This window comes from Tupaia chinensis, unplaced genomic scaffold, assembly GCF_000334495.1.
Source record: "Tupaia chinensis unplaced genomic scaffold, TupChi_1.0 Scaffold000529_1, whole genome shotgun sequence".
Lineage (NCBI taxonomy): Eukaryota > Metazoa > Chordata > Mammalia > Scandentia > Tupaiidae > Tupaia > Tupaia belangeri.
The window spans coordinates 594,687-609,669 of NW_006160042.1; the positions used below are offsets into that span (position 1 = coordinate 594,687).

At 45.2% G+C, this 14,983-nt stretch overlaps 2 pseudogenes; one reads left to right on the top strand and one right to left on the bottom strand.

Annotated features, from left to right (window-relative positions):
* The window catches only part of LOC102474731 (ATP synthase-coupling factor 6, mitochondrial-like), a 1,481-nt pseudogene extending 962 nt beyond the window's left edge, over positions 1–519 (top strand).
* A 1,748-nt stretch (positions 520–2,267) lies between these two features.
* Positions 2,268–13,987, bottom strand: LOC102475147 (dynein light chain roadblock-type 1 pseudogene; annotated as a pseudogene).
* Positions 13,988–14,983: the final 996 nt, after the last annotated feature.

Genomic DNA, 14,983 nt, shown 5'->3' on the forward strand with positions numbered 1-14,983 from the left:
CAATTTTTTTTTTTTTTTTTTTTTTTTTTTTTTTTTTTTTTTTTTTTTTAATATATATATTGTAGGTGGCTTGGCTGGCCATTTTTTATCTTTTTTTTTTCTTTTGATTTTTAAAAATATCTGTTAAGGGGAAGTAGAACGGTGGTGACAGCGGTGGCTCTGGCAGCTGGGAACTGAGTGCAAGTAACAGTGACCGTGATTCTTCAGAGACTCTTCAGGTTCTCCTCTGTCACTCGAGCAGAGGTCTCAGTCGATTTGCAGAGGAACATTGGTGTCACAGCAGTGGCATTTAATAAGGAACTTGATCCTGTACGGAAACTATTAGTGGACAAGATTAGACAATACAAATCTAAATGACAGACAACTGGAGCACTTGATACGGGCCCAGAATATCAGCAAGATCTGGAGAGGGAGCTTTTTAAGCCAAAGCAGATGTATGGGAAAGCAGACAGGAACACGTTCCCTAGCTTCAAGTTTGAAGACTCCAAATGTGAAATCATTGATAAACCTGGGTCCTGAAGGAGTAAAGTAACATTAATCCAGTAATTTGTTTTTCTTTTTTTTTTGGAGAGGTTTTTGCTATAGGACGCGTGCGCTCGCCAGACAGACAGAGAGTGACATAGAGACAGAAAGCAAGAAATCACCGCCCAGGGGGGATGGTCGCGCCACAATCCCTTCTCCTCCATTCTCCTCTCGGGATCTTGGGCATGCACACACACGCGCCCAGCGTGAGTTTTAAGCCACCGGGTCCGGGACACGAACCGCGGTCGACTACGTGGGAGTCCAGTGACATAGCCATTACGCTAACTGCTGGTTCCTAATCCAGTAATTTGTGATGAGTCAGTTGTACAACTATAGAAGTATCTGAAAAAACATATATTTCACAGCTAAAAAAAGAAAAAAATCTGTTAAGGAGAGTTAATTGGTTGGTACACTGTTTTGGTTGTAAGTAGCGTTTGATATTTAATAGTTTTTATTTTGGAGGAGATGAATCGGGTCATGAGGTTTAATATGCGAGGCCTGAGGGTTAAGATTAGGAGTACTGTTAAGAGGGGGCCGTCATCAGGGAGTCACTGTCAAAGGCTGCTCTAACTTTTTTATGACTCTGTAGCAGCCTGGCTTTTTTTTTTGTCATTTGGTCAGGAAGTTGTTGGGCCATGTATTTAATGATGTCAGACTTGTTGGCATAAAAACAGTATTCTTTCTTTAGGAATAGGTAGAGCTTTTTTTTTTTTTGATTGGGCTATCCAGTATATTTTGTTGTGATGGGAGTATTTGTGAGTTTTCGCTTCGTTATAACATGTTGTCTGGGGCGAGCAGGTGGCGTGGTGGTTGAGGGTGCTGGACTCCTACATGGCTGACCATGATTCAAGTCCCAAACCTGGTGGCTTACTTTCTCTGTCTCTCTCTCTGTCCGTCTCTGGTCAATGTTAAATAAATAAATAAAGTTAAATAAAATAATTCCTTTAAAAAAAAATAACATGTTGTCTGGACAGACTTTTTGGCTGTGAACATTAATTGGTCAGTTTACTTAAAGACAAGGGATGGGAGGTTTGGGAGGTTTTTTAGTGTTTTTAACTCACATTGACTGTCTATACATTTAACAGGTTGGCAAGTTGACCCCAGAAACGTGAGGACAGCTCTCAGCAGGAAGTAGGATGATTATAGTAACAGGGATTATGATTGAGGGGCTTTTTTGACTTAGAGGCACTGAATTGTGGTGAAACTTGTTACATCTGACAGATAGGAAAACACTAGCAGGAGATTTTTATATTATCTTTTATTAGTGGGAGCTGTTGTAGCCAGGCTTATAGCAAAAATTAAAGAGAGTTAGGACTAGGGGATTATTATAAACAGTCTGAAAGTATTTAGGACAGTTTATGTGTGTCTTTTTGGGGAGATGTATCTTCAACTGTCTGTCCTGTATAGACTGGTCAGTCTCTGGAGTGACTAAAGCAGGGCTGTAGATTTTTTTTTTCCTTTTTTTAAGTGGTTCAGATATTTTTAAAGAAAAACAGCCTTTTTCAAGGGCGACAAAGTGAAATGAAGGTCAGAAGGAAGCTGGGCGTGGGCTTCTCACTCTTGAAACTCTTGCTCCAAAACCTGGCAGTGAGGAAAGAGGCCCCCCCAGGGACTCTGGGAGCGACTGGGGTGGCAGCCTACCCTCGGTTACCGGGTTGGCGTGACTGGGCTCCAAGTGCCAGTCAGGTGACATGATTCTTAGGGGGGCATTAAATTAAGAAATGATACAGGGAGCCAATGGTAGCTTATTCGGTTGGATTCTGAATGACAATCAGGAAATAGTCTTTATCTGGTGCAACCATAATTTCATTTTTCTTACAGCGAATTCGAAGGAAGGTCAGGTCGTTCTGTGGGTTGATTTCACGCTCAGTGCTCCATGCCTTCAGAATGAAATTGTGCGTGAGGTTGGCGTACTGTGTGGTGGCGAGGTTATCCAAGGTGCTCTTGGTGGGAATGCCTTCTGTGTTCACCACAATGAGTCCCTGCACTCCTTTCTGGCTCTAAAGTCGCTTTAGTGCCTCCTCCACCTCTGCCGGGAGCTCAGGCCCCCTGCTTTTCTCCAGGGCTGTAGATTTTTTAAACTTTTATTGTATGTAGACCAGTCAGCATCTGGAGTGACTAAAGTAGAGCTGTTGTTTTTGTCTTTGAAGTATTATCTGGAGGGGCTTTTTTGGCTTATTTTTATGGTCTAAGGCCCTGGTGGGTCTATGCAGGCAGTCTCATTGGCGCTGGTGTGATGGATTTTTAGAATAACTTTTTTAAAAAAATTTTTTGGAGAGGTTTTTGCTATAGGGCATGTGTGCTCGCCAGAAATGGAGAGACAGAGAGACAGAGAGATAGAAAGCCAGAAATCACCCCCCCCATGGGGGATGGCCACGCTGCAATCCCTTCTCCTCCATTCTCCTCTTGGGATCTTGGGCACCCACGCATACATGCCCAGCATGAGTTTAAGCCACTGGGTCTGGGACTCGAACCACACTTGACTACATAGGAGTCCAGTGACATAGCCATTACACCAATTGCTGGTCCTGATTTTTAGAGTAACCTGTAACAGTGGTAGGAGTGGTAGGAGTAACCAGTATAACTATATGAAGCCCTATTTAGACTAGCTGGAGGGGCTTTTTTTCCCTAGTTGTTATATTTATTTAGTTTTATTTATAACATTCTTTTTAATATAATTGTTTACATATTTAATTATATTGAGCTTTTTTATACTATATTAATTTTTCTAAGGAATATACTTAAAATTTTAATTAATAATTAATGTTTTACTATTTAGAAATAAACATTTTTTTAATATTACTTAATTTAACAGGAAAGTTTAATTATAAGCATTTATTTTATTTATATTTGTTTAATTTTTGTTTAATTATTATTTTTAGTTATTTATGGAAAACAAAGTTGTTTTTATTTATTTATGTATTTATTTTTGCTATAGAGCGTGTGTACTCGCCAGAAAGACTGAGAGAGATAGAGAGAAAGAAAGCGAGAAATCACTCCCCCAAGGGGGATGGCCACAGTCCCTTCTCCTCCATTCTCCTCTTGGGATCTTGGGCACACACGCACATGCACTCAGCGTGAGTTTAAGCCACCGGGTCCAGGACTCGAACTGCGGTCGACTACATGGGAGTCCAGCGACATAGCCATTATACCAACTGCTGATCCCCTAGGTTGTTTATTTAAAGGTGTTTTTTTATTCTTCTTTTTCTTTTCTTTTCTTTTTTTTTTTTGGAAGAAAAGCAAAACTGGGCTAGCTCTCTATTAGGTAGTTTTATTTAATGACAAAATTATTCAACACAAGAGATTTTTTTAAAAAGAATTATTTTACTTAACTTTATTTATTTATTTATTTATTTAAATTTGACTAGAGAGGGACAGAGAGAGAGGAAGTGAGAAAGCAAGTCGCCAGGTCCGGGACTCAAACTGCGGTTGGCCACGTGGGAGTCCAGCGCCCTTAAACACCATGCCACCTGCTGGCCCAACACAAGAGATTTTTTTACGTTTTTAAGGTTTTTTTACTTTGAGCATTTATGGGGCACCTGGAATGGTTATGAAACGTGTTAAGTGTTGAAGCGCGCACTTCAGGGTTTGTAAGTGTTGGGACAAGTTTAGCTTACTTATTTGCCTAATGCCCCCCACCCCCACTTAGAAATGACTGGAGGAGGGTGTCTAAAAGAATTTTAAAAGAAGGGTAGCTGAATTTTAGGGTTGTAGCATACCCGGAAGAGAGTTGAAGGTAGCAGATCTAACCAAGTCTTTTTTTTTTTTTTTTTTGAGAGTTTCTTTTTGCTATAGGGCACGTGCGCTCGCAAGACAGAGAGAGACAGAGAGACAGAAAGCGAGAACTCCCCCCCCAGCGGGGGTGGCCACACCACAATCCCTTCTCCTCCATTCTCCTCGCGGGAGCTTGGGCATGCACGCACACATGCCCGGTGTGAGTTTTAAGCCACTGGGTCCAGGACGCGAACCGCGGTCAACTACGTGGGAGTCCAGCGACATAGCCATTACGTGAACTGCTGGTCCCTCATTTTTGTTTTTTGACATAACTTTGTTAAAGAAGTTTTGATGTTCTGGTTTATGTGTTTAACTTTTTGTGAATTTTGTGGCTGGAAGTCAGTGTGGAGTTTTTATTTATTATTTTATTTCTTTTTAAGGAATTATTTAATTTAATTTTATTTATTCATTCATTTATTTTAATTTGATCAGAGAGAGACACACAAAGAGAGAGATGGAAAGTGAGAAAGCAAGCCACCAGGTCCAGGACTCAAACTATGGTTGGCTTTTTGGGAGTGTCCAGCGCCTTAACCACCACACCACCTGCTGGTCTCAGAGTTTTTTATTTTTTTATTTTATTTATTTATTTATTTATTTTTATTTTTTTGAGAGGTTTTCGCTATAGGGCATGTGCGCTCACCAGACAGAGAGAGACATAGAGACAGAAAGCGAGAAATAACCCCCCAAGGGGGATGATCACGCCATAATCCCTTCTCCTCCATTCTCCTCTCGGGATCTTGGGCATGCACGCATACGCGCCCGGTGTGAGTTCTAAGCCACCGGGTCCGGGACTTGAACCGCGATCGACTACGTGGGAATCCAGCGACATAGCCATTACGCTAACTGCTGGTTCCTGAGTTTTTGCTTTCTAAGGTCTTTGTCACTGTCTGAGCAAGTTTAGAGACAAAGGCAGGTCTATTGATTTTAGAGTGAGTGGCAACTTATACTCAGAGATTTTTTTGAACAATGTCTTGGCCACTTTGAGCCTTTTTTGTTTTGATGGAGAATGCATTTTTTTTTTTTTTTTTTTTTTTTTTGAGAGGTTTTTACTATAGGGCGTGTGCACTCGCCAAAAAGACAGAAAGTGAGGGAGATGGCTACACCACAATCCTCATCTCGGGATCTTGGGCACGCATACACATGCGCTCGACATGAGTTTAAGCCACCGGGTTCAGGACTCAAACTGTGGTCAACTACATGGGAGTCCAGCGACATAGCCATTATGCCAAACTGCTGGTCCCTGGCCCTTATAGATTTTGTAAGGAAAGGCTATTACCTAAAGGGCAGAGCCCTGTACATAGGTTTTATAAAAGATCTGTCTTGGTACCAGCAGTTGTTGTAATGGCTTTGTTGCTGGAATCCTATGTGGTAGACCACGGTTTGAGTCCCGGACCCGGTGACTTAAACTCACACTAGGTGCATGTGCGTATGTGCCCAAGATCCCGAGAGGAGAATGGAGGAGAAGGGATTGCAGTGTGTGCCCTATGGCAAAAACCTCTAAAAAAAAAATAAAAAATAAAGCATCTGTCTTATCGATTATATAAAACCTCTAGCTGGAGAACGTATTTTTTTTATTTAAAATTTTCACCTCTCTCCTGCCTGCCTGCCTGTCTCTGAAGAATGTCATTTTAATTTAAACTTTTATTTTTATGGCTATACCTTTCTGATCCCAGTCTCTGAGAATATAGGCAAGGGGAGAGGCTAAAGGGGAAGCTTATGGAGTATAAGAAGGCAGGAAGGGAGAAATTTGTCAGGAGTTCCAGCCTTAATTTGCCCCAACCTGTGTCTTGTCTTTTTTTTTTTTTTCTTTAGAGAGGTTTTTACTATAGGGCACATGTGCTCACTGAAGTGACAGAGAAACCCAGAGAGACAGAAAGAGAGGGAGGAGATGGTGGCAGTGGGGAGATGGCCACGCCATAATGCCTTCTCCTGCTGTGTCCTCTCAGGATTTTGGTCTCAGGATTTGGGCATACACGCACATGTGCCTGGCCTGAGATTTAAGCCACCGTGTCTGGAATTTACACCATGATTGACAACATGGGAATCCAGCGACGTAACCATTACGCCATCGGCTGGTCCCCCACACCACGTCTTGAAACTCTTACTCTACTAGGTTTCTGGACAGATTTTTAACCTTTTGTCTCCGATACTGGGGTCCCTCTAAGCCCGTTCTGGTATTTATTTATTATTGGGCTACCTGAATGCCTATCCCTCACCTTGAGGAATTTGATATTTTCCAGGGGCCTATTAAGCTTATAAATTTCTATGTATTAATAGAATTACATATATTTAAATTGATTAGAATTTTAACTTCTAGCATATGTCAGTAGCTTATGAACATGTGTAAGCAAACAGTAATAACAAAAACTGGCTTAAAAATTTTTTAATGTAGATCTGAACAATTGTATTAAAAACTCCACTCAATTTTTTTAGTAATTTTTTATTTATTAATTTTAATTATTATTTCCCACTTTTTATTTTTTATTCCTATAAAATTTAAAGACCAACAACAGAATAATTAAAACATGTCAACTTAATGTTAAGAATTAAAAGGAGGACTCAGGAAGGGCCAGGTAGCCATATGGTTTATGAGTCTATATTTAACATTGTATTGATATTTTTTATACTGTCTTTATTTCTTTAATTGAGGTGTGTTATATTGGTTATTTAGCATGTAATTTTGTCAAACATTTTTCTGCTCTTGGTTAATTTTTATTTTGCTTAATGTTTGGCTTAGCGGTTTAGAAAATTAACCAGTTTCTTTATACAAAATGGAAATTTTTACTTCGTTAAATGATTAGATTAGTAGAAATTTTTACTTGTAAGAATACATTTTGTGAATTTTTTAAAAAAACATGTATTATGTCTCTAAAAAATGTATTATAGAATTATAAGAGCCCATTTTTCTGAGGTTACTTAGACACCATTTTTTTTTTTTTAGAGGAACTCTCCCTCACTTATTTTTCCTGAACTTTTTAATTATACAGTCAAGGACGGTGGGTTTTGATTTTTTCGTTATCTATACCATCACCTGTTAGAGTTCTTCTAGCCCAAATATCGCTGATATTTCCACTCCTCTTAAGTGTGATATTCTTTTTTTTTGGAGAGGTTTTCACTATAGGGTGCATGCGCTCGCCAGACAGACAGAGACAGAGACAGAAAGCGAGAAATCACCCCCTAGGGGGGATGGTCACGCCGCAATCCCTTCTCCTCCATTCTCCTCTCGGGATCTTGGGCATGCACGCACATGCGCCCAGCGTGAGTTTTAAGCCACCAGGTCCGGGACGCGAACCGCAGTCGACTATGTGGGAGTCCAGTGACATAGCCATTACGCTAACTGCTGGTTCCCAAGTGTGATATTCTTAAAAGGCCCTCTCAACCAGTGGGTGGAGGTGGGCCTTTAGAGCTAAAGCCTGTAAGTTTGCCAGGCCACACCGAGTCTGGGGACACCTAATCTTTGTTTTTTGACAAGAGTAATAGTCCCTCTGAGTTGTTCAGAGCTGGAAGTCTAGCAGATGGGCATGAATGAGGTCTGGCAGAGAGGGACAAGGGGAGGACTGATGACACTTGAAAGAGATTCAGACTGCGGAGAAGACTTAAAGGGCCTCAGACACAAAACTCTCTCCACTGCACAAGATCCATGAGTAGGGCCCGGGGAAAGGCTGGTATGTGACAGAAGAGATGGCATAGGAGGAGAGGCTCCACATTCTCCATTAGCCAAAAAGGAAAGACTGAGACAGGGTGAATCCCCCCACTTTTTTTTTTTTGGAGAGGTTTTTGCTGTAGGGCACGTGCGATCATCAGAAAGACAAAGAGAGACAGAGAGACAGAAAGCGAGAAATCACCCCCCTGGGGGATGGCCACGCCGCAATCCCTTCTCCTCCATTCTCCTCTTGGGATCTGGGGAATGCACGCACACGCGCCTGTCGTGAGTTTCAGCCACCGGGCCCGGGACTTGAACTGTGGTCGACTACATGGGAATCCAGCGACATAGCCATTACGCTAACTGCTGGTCCCAGAGTTCCCTTTTTTGATAAAAAGATGGTTTGACAGATGAGGGTTGACAGACTAGGCAACAGATGAGGCATCTGGTCTTGACCTTCCTGGGACAAACAGATCAGAAACGGATTGGAAGAAAATAATGCCAAGAGTCCAGGGACAGAAAGCTTTCTTGGTGATATGAGAAAATTCATCCTGTGTATCCCTCTCTGCAGCAGTGTCACAAGACAGACAGGGATGGGTAAGTCCTCTGTAGAGGTATCCAATCAGGCGTCTGCCTGGCTGTGTCCCTTGTGGGAACTTTAGGTGCCTCTTAGCTTTGGCAGGTTCAGTATGAACCCCTGACCCAGAGCCAGCATGCAGGGGGAGACTAAGTCTCCCAGTACAGGGCATCGCCCTGGCCATATGAGGTCGCCATGGAACCAGGTTAGGACTTAAACAGACTCCGTAGCTGGAAGCCGTGCAGCCACACAGACAGACACACTCACACTCGTACACCTTTTATTCTAGAAGTTAAACATAGTGCCTCCTTCTTTTGGGAGATTCCTGTCTGGTGGTCTTTTGACTAAGGAGGGTGATCAGACCTGCTCTTCCGCCATACTGGGCAGGCTTGACTGAGTCCAGCGTCCCCAGGGACTTACTAAACACCAGATGACCAGATCTTGAGGTATCTTTCAGCGAGTTGGTCTGTCTCTTCTTTTGAGTCTGGCCATCGGAGTTGGTTGCTGAGGAATGTCAGGGTTCCCAATGAAGGTGGATCCACGGAAAGACAGGGTGGCGCCACGTCGTTCTGCTCTGGTGCTCTTTTGTCCCAGCAAATCCCGTTCACCTGGCCGGTGGCTCAAGGGGCCAGCACGGTTGGCTTCCTGGTCAGGAAGCCAGAAATGTTGCAGAAACAGACTGCTGAGAAACCAAACGCTATTCGGAGAGAACTCAAGTTTATTAGGCTGGTGGGCCCAAAGGAGTTCAGACGCCATACTCTGAGCCCCAATTTGGGGTGTGTAAGAGGTTATATTGGTTTCTGGGACCAGCAGATGGCTATGTCGCCGGACTCCCATGTAGTCGACTACGGTTCGAGTCCTGGACCTGGTGGCTTAAACTCAAGCTGGGTGCGTGTGCATGTGTGCCCCAGATCCTGAGAGGAGAATGGAGGAGAAAGGATTGTGGTGTGGCCATCCTCCCTGGGGGATTATTTCTTGCTTTCTGTCTCTTGCTCGCTCTGTCTTTCCGGTGAGCACATGTGCCCTATAGCAAAAACCTCTCTAAAAAAAAATAATTAAAAAGCTACCAGCGGGCATGTGCCCTGAACAGAGGAAGAAAGAGGGAGAAGGAAATAGGGAATGGTTATCCTGTACCCTTTCTCCTCCATTTCTCCCTCCTCCTCCGTTCTTCCCTCCTGTCAGGATCCACACATACGCATCTGGCATGTTTTCAAGCAACCAGACCGGAATTTGAACTGGGTCAGGCCATGTGGGATCCGGCTTCTTTTAACCACCAAGATATGAACTCGGCCCACACCTCTAGTTATTTAAAAATTCTTCTTGGGACCAGCAGTTGGCGTATGGCTATGTCGCTGGATTCCCATGTAGTCGACCACGGTTCGAGTCCCAGACCCAGTGGCTTAAACTCACACCGGGCGTGTGTGCATGCGTGCATGCCCAAGATCCCGAGAGGAGAATGGAGGAGAAGGAATTGCGGCGTGGCCATCCCCTCTCGGGGATGATTTCTCGTTTTCTATCTCTCTGTCTCTCTGGCGAGCACATGCGCCCTATAGCAAAAACCTCTCAAAAAAAAAATCTTCTTTGGGACCAGCAGTTGACATAGTGGCTGCGTTGCTGGACTCCCATGTAGTCAACCACAGTTCGAGTCCCGGACACGGTGGCTCAAACCCATGCCAGGCGTGTGTGCGTGCATGCCCAAGATCCGGAGAGGAGAATGGAAGGGGATGGCGGCGTGGCCCCCCCTCCTGGGGGGTTCTTTCTCACTTTCTGACTCCCCGTCTCTCTCAGTCTTTCTGGCAAGTGCATGTGCCCTATAGCAAAAACCTCTCCCCCCCAAAAAATAAATAAATAAAATTTAAAAAGAAAGTGAATCATCCTCCCTAATGATTCTCCTCTCTGAGCAGGTGATTCCTCATGGCACGGTGTTCCTGTCTCCTTTGTCCTTGTCGCTCTCCTTAGAACAGCATCTGTTTATCAGATCCCCTTGTCGGGGACAGGGCTTAGACCTGCCTCCTGCCTAGGCTGAGTCAGAGCATCGTCTGTTCGCTGCAGCTAAAGATCACTTCAGCTTTTGGGACCCTTTTCCAGTTTCTCTCACCTGTACCAGACTCTCAGGCTGTGAAGCTGCTGGGCCCGAGTGTGCACAGGAAATCTCATGATTCAGTCACACTTCCCCTTAAAGCTCCCCTGGCTGCCTTTTCATGTGGTCTTTATCGCGTGTGAGTTTGTAGGGTGTTGGTGGGGGAGCACCTCTGATCCTTGGCCTGATTCATGGTTATACCTGCTTTGCGATGCTGTGACGGTCGGTTGGTCAGTCAGCAACCCTGGCGGCTATGAGAAGGATATTAGAGGCTGACAGAAAAGGAGTGAGGCCTCGCCTGGCTTCAGGAGCCTGGGAGAGACCTGGCTTCTCCACTGGAGAAGGGCGAACCAACAAGCTGGTACACACAATGATGTTTTGGGGAAAGAAAAAAAAAAAAAAAAGCCTTGGGCCAGAGTGCACTTATAGCAAAGCCTATAGGCATTTCTGCCCCGACCCCCAGCTCTGTGCCGCTGTCCTTTTGCCCAGAGTCCTGGGTAACATAGCATGAGGAGGGAGGCAGGGAGACAGGGGCACAGCGGAGGGGACTGAGTATCAAGAGGACAGGGCTGGCCTTAGGAAGAAGTCCTCTGCCTCACTTCTGGTTTATTCCTATAGTGAATGGCTCGCCAGGAAACCTCAAGTTCTGTCTCTTTCTCTCTCTCTCTTTTTTTTTTTTTAAGTCACTTTATTGGTGCTATCTTAGGAAATTTTTTTGTTTGTTTTATCAGAGAGATTTTTGCTATAGGGCACGTGTGCTAGCCGGGGAGAGAGAGAAAATGAGAAATCACCTCCCAGGAGAGTTGGCCATGCCACAATCCCTTCTCTTCAATTTCCTCTTGGGATCCTGGGCATGTACACACACATGTCCGGTGTAAGTTTTAAGTCACCAGGTCCGGGACTCAAACTGTGGTTGGCCAAGTGGGAGTACAATGACATAACCATTAGACCATCTGCTGGTCCCTCTTATGAACTTTTTTAAAAGAATTATTTATTAGTGGGACCAGCAGTTAGTGTAATAGCTATGTCACTTAACTCCCATGTAGTCGACCGTGGTTCAAGTCCCGGACCTGGCGACTTAAAGTCATGCCAGGTGCGTGTGCATGCATGCCCAAGATCCCAAGAGGAGAATGGAGGAGAAGGGATTGCAGTGTGGCCATCCCCACGGGAGGGTGATTTCTTGCTTTCTGTCTCTCTGTCTCTTTCTGTCTTTCTGGCAAGCGCATGCACCCTATAGCAAAAAACTCTCAAAAAAAAAAAAAGAATTATTTATTAGGACCAGCAGATTGCATAGCAATTACATCGCTAGACACCCACGTGGCTGACCGCAGTTTGTGTCCTAGACTTGGTAGATTGAAAATCACACCAGGTGCTTGTGCATGCATGCCCAAGGTCCCGGGAGGAGAGTGGAGGAGAAGCAGTTGCAGCATGGCCATTGCCCCGGGGAGTGATTTCTTACTTTCCTTCTCACTATGTCTGTCTGTCTGTCTCTCTCTCCAGAGAGCACATGTGCCCTAAGGCAAAAACATCTGAAAAATAAGAATGATTTATTTTATATTATTATTATTATTAAATTTCCTATAAGGCACATGTGCTCACCAGAGAGAGATGAAAGAGAAAGAGAGACAGGAAGAGAGAGGAAAAGTGAGAAAGCTAGCCACTAGGTCTTGGACTTGAACTGCGGTTGACCATGTGGAGTCCATGCCACCACACCACCTGCTGGCCCCGAGTTCTGTCTTTTCATATTTATGTATTTATTTAGAGAGATTTTTCCCTGTAGAGCTTGTGCACTTACTGGAGAGACAGACAGTGAGAAATCAGCCCCCAGAGGGGGTGATCATGCCGCAGTCCCTTCTTCATTCTCCTCTCAGGATTTTGGGCACACACACACACACCTGGCATGAGTTGACCACGTGGGAGTCCAGCGACATAACCATTACTCCATCTGCTGGTCCCCTGTCTTACAATAGAAGGTAGAGCAGATCTGTCTGTGGTGTCGGAGAGTCTGGTCGCTCTTGGGGCACCGAGGACACCAACTCCCTTCACAGCCAGGCCTCCTGCTAAAAGGAGCCCAGTCTGTGTGGCTGCTGGCCAAACACTGTCATCTGCTTTGTGCACTGGATTCTCCAGAGATGACCTGCATTTCTCCAGAACCAACAGCCCGGACAGAAATGGCTCCAGTCATAGTCCTATGGGCTGGGGTTGCCCTCAGGTACCACCACAGTGCTACACCCTGCTGCTACACATGGGGTAATCAGGTGGCCTGGTGGCTAAAGCAGCTCGATCCCACATGGCCAACTGCATGGTTCGAGTTCTGGATACAGTGGCTTGGAACATACACTGGGTGTCTGTGAGTGGGTGGCCAAATCCTGGCTAAAATCCTGAGAGGAGAATGGAAAAGGGATTGTCGCATGGCCATCCCTTGTGGGGGTACTTTCTCACTTTATTTTTCTTCTTGGCAAGTGAATGTACCCTACAACAAAACAATTTTAGGGAACAGCAGGTGGCGTGATGGTTAAGGTGCTCGACACTCCCACATGGCCAACTACGGTTTGAGTCCTGGACTTGGTGGCTTCCTTTCTCCCTTTCCCTCTCTCTCTCTCTCTGGTCAAATTAAAATAAATGAATGAGGAACCAGCAGTTAGCATAATGGCTATGTCACTGGACTCCCACGTAGTCGGCCGCAGTTCGCATCCCGGACCCGGTGACTTAAAACTCACGCCAGGCGCGTGTGCGTGCATGCCCAAGATCCCGAGAAGAAAATGGAGGAGAAGGGATTGCGGCGTGACCATCCCCCCTGGGGGGTGATTTCTTGCTTTCTGTCTCTATGTCTCTCTCTGTCTGTCTGGCGAGCGCACATGCCCTATGGCGAAAACCTCTCCAAAACACACACACACACACACACACACACACACAAAGTAAAAAAATAAATGAATGAATAAATTAAATAATAATTTTTAAAAAATTTTAAACTTTATTTTCATGACAGAGAGAAAGAGACAGGGACCCTTGACAGGATCTCAGTCTGCAGTTCAACCCCCAGCCTTCCCAGTCACCAGGATCAGGAGTATGTGTCACACTCTCGGTGTACACAGATCGACCGGGGAACTGAACCCTGATCTCCATATGGCCTCCAGCATTGCAGAGCATGGTGCTACTGTGGTACCACTGCAGCTGGGCCAGGTGTCTTAAATCATGCCACAGACTTGGACCATCTGGTTGCTCCTGGTTCCTGCTTGTTTCTCCCTGGCCTTTACCTCTGGATGGAATAGTCCCCGGTCTCTCTGTGAGGGAGGAGGCCAGGGTGAGGCTGTGACTCTAGGATCTCTGGCACTTTCCTTATTGTTCTGTTCCCCAGCTTGTCCTTAGGAGGCTCTTGAGAAGCTGACATTTTTATTTTTAAAGAGATTTTTTGCTATAGGGTACATGCACTTGCCAGAGAGACAAAGAGAGACAGAGATAGTACACGAGAAACCACCCCCGCCGCACACACACACACATACAGGGGGTATGATTGCACCGCAATCTGTTCCTTCTCCTCCATTCTCTTCTTGGGATTTTGGGCACACGTGCACATGTACCTAGTGTTGGTTTCAAGCTGCCGGGTCTGGGACTCACCACAGGCGACCATATGGGAGTCCAGAGCCTTAACCACTATGCCACCTGCTCACCCAAGAAGCTGGCTCTTTAAGACAGGATCCAGACTCTCTAAGGACCACTGCGTTGTTTTCCTCTCTCCAAAAGGGGTAAGCAGAGACCCTTTTTAAACATTTTTATCTAATTTATTCATTCATTTATTTTAATTTGACCAGAGAGAGGTACAGAGGGAGTTCGTGGGAGTGAGAAAGCAAGCCACCAGGTCCAGGACTTGAACCACGTGGGAATGTCCAGCGCCTTAACCACTATGCCACCTGCTGGTCCCCCAGCAGAGACCCTTTTAATCCACACTCAAAGAGTGCCCAGATCTTAGTTTGCCCATGCCTTGGTGGAAAAGGATTGTGTGTTCTGCTCAGCTTGGACTAGGAAGAGGGAAGGAATGACTCCTAAACATGCTTTGCAGCCAGTTGCCAGTGTTAATCGTTCACAGCTCTCCAGGGGTCCCAGGACACCTGGCTGCTCAGCAGTCATGTGGAGCCACAGCGGTGCTGCAGGCCAGCATCCGCAGTCTTCTCGCACTGCTGTAAAACATTTATCTCAGTCCTGCATCTGGACCCTGGCCTGATAAATTCCTCCAAAGGTTTGCCGACTACGCAGGCTGCTTCTTCAGCTGGTAGATGAGGCCAGAGTAGAGTAACAGGGAGTAGGAGAGGGAGACGGTCATAAACACTGACTCTGGGACAGAAAACCACTGGAGCTTAACACGCCAGGCTCGGAGCAAGTTAATGAG